The sequence below is a fragment of the Beta vulgaris genome, chromosome 6 (genome assembly GCF_026745355.1).
Source record: "Beta vulgaris subsp. vulgaris cultivar EL10 chromosome 6, EL10.2, whole genome shotgun sequence".
In the NCBI taxonomy this organism is placed as follows: Eukaryota; Viridiplantae; Streptophyta; class Magnoliopsida; order Caryophyllales; family Amaranthaceae; genus Beta; species Beta vulgaris.
The window spans coordinates 17,529,060-17,531,498 of NC_079207.1; positions in this window are offsets into that span (position 1 = coordinate 17,529,060).

Below are 2,439 nucleotides of genomic sequence, written 5' to 3' on the forward strand. Positions count from 1 at the left end.
TTAGTTTGAGCTTTTCGTCTTTTGATTTGCAAGAATATAGATATATAATTGTAATATTATAAAAGAGTTTTTTTTGTATCACCTAAACTGAAAAAAAATATTGATACTAGGGGTTCAATTCTAAAACTAGAACAGGGCCTCTTAAATGTTTAAGACGGCCCTGGCTATTGATATACTATGATGACACATGTCATTGATTATATTTAAAAAATAAAAATTACAGATAATACTCTTCCTGTCCCATAATATAGTGTGTGTTTTCTTTTTGCATGGTCTCCCAGATATACTGTTGACATGCAATATCTTTAATTCCGTATTAATAAAAAAGGAAAATAGTTGATATGATTAAAGTATACATTGAGGCAAACCTAACAAGATCTTGTATGAGTGTGTTTTTTTTATATAAATATATTAATGAAAATATTTGATCAAATATTTTGAAGTTTGGCCTTCAAGAGAGAGAAACAAACACTTATGGAACGGATGGACTAATAAATTGGAGAATGTCATAATGATACCATTACTACCCAAAGCGTAGATTATGCACTAGGATGCACAATGCTCATTGTGCACCCAAAAAGAACATACCCTTTATATAAAAGAACACTAACTTTTTTCTACAACTTTTCTACTTTAAAAAAAACACACACGACTTAAAATTAAAGAACGGGTAAATTTATATTTATAAAAGAACAAAAATTATAATGAAAAAACACATAGTAAATGATGAACATCTACATTTGAGGTAAACAAACATATACCTGATATTATGGTTTTATATAGAGTTTTCTCCCCTATTTATGTGCTAAAAGTTATTGTTATGGTGCTCTTAGGAGCCATTTGGTACTAACTCTCTCCATCTAGTTGTGGTTTGCTGTTTTGTATTGGATTGTAGGTTTTAGGGAGCTAATACCTACTTTATATGATTGCACACTAGATTAGAGAGGTTGGACGCTGAGTTTCTAGATCCCGAGGATGCTTTCCGGGACTTTGAGCAAAGAAAGAACAAGAAACGAGCTTAAGTTGACCAGCCCGACAGGATCGGGCGGCCCAGCCCGATCGGGCGGAGAAGCAGGTTCCATAGTTCTGTTGCGGGCCCGATCGGGCGTGCAACGCCCAGTCGTGATTCGGTGTCTCGCCTGATCGGGCGAGTTGGCCCGACATCGGGCGCCCCCCCCCCAGCTGCTGCGTAACACTATGTTACCAGGCCGCCCGATGTCATCGGGCGGGTCAGCCCGATCTCATCGGGCATCTGGCAAATTTGGCCTTTTTCCTCCGCTTTGGAGCCCGATTCCATCGGGCATCTTTGGCCCGATCGGGCGACTGATGAGACGCGGGTTTTTAATGAATGCGGGCCCTTTTTTCGAGACTTTTTGGCTATTGTTTTAGGGCTTGTATAAATAGGAAAAATCAGAATTATTAGTCTTCTTCTTGGTTTTATTATTAGTTTTCTCTAGAGAGTGTTTCAAGAACCTTAATTTAGTGCTTTGTGATTTCAATTCAAGATCAAACCTTTTGCTTATTCATAGTTCAATATAATTCGGTAATCTTTCTTCATTATTTCTTTGTTATTTCTTCCATTGTTAATTAGATTATTTTCTTAGTTATTTGCTATGTTTCAAAGTATGAGTTTTTATATGATTCTTGTTATTGTTTTCATGATTATGAGTGAGTAGTTCTATATCTAGAATTGTGGAGATCTATGTATGCAATGAGGGATTGATAGATTAGTTTGATTATCTTGTATTTCAACTGTTTCCTTTGATTGATTCTTCATGCTAGGATTATAAGTTAGGCCTGATTTATATTTCTATTGTTGCAATACTGAATCTACTTCGAGAGGAGAGATACCGTATAGGCTTTCAATTATTAGGCAAAGTGACCCTTGACTATGCGAGAGCGGCTGGGTGATCTTTGAGGGAGGTAATGTTCGAGAGAAATTACATGTGCCCTAGACAGTTGACTTACTAGTGGTTATTATTTATCCCTGATTTCCCGAATTGTATGCATAGTGATCCATGATTCTAGTACTTTATTAATATATTTACACCTTCGTATTTAATTCTGCTATCTGCTTAGTTTAGTAACACAACCATTCATCTGATTTCGTTAGTGTAATATTAGAGTTCAGATACGATATTATAACTTCTCCCTGTGGATTCGATCCTGACTTCCCTGACTACTAGTTAGTGGACCTTAGGTTATTTTTGATTAGGTGATACGACTTTAGCCTATCAATACCTTTTAAATTTAAATTTGAAAAAGGAATCTTTAGTTGCAAAATTTAAGGAAACAAATAACAATAATTTTCTAAAATTATATATAGACTCTAAAACTGATAAGACGACGTTGTTTAAAAAAGGGTGCACCATGCTCTACATGCACTTGGGTGCATATACTTATTTGCAATATTGATGTTGGTAACATGGCATGTTGCAG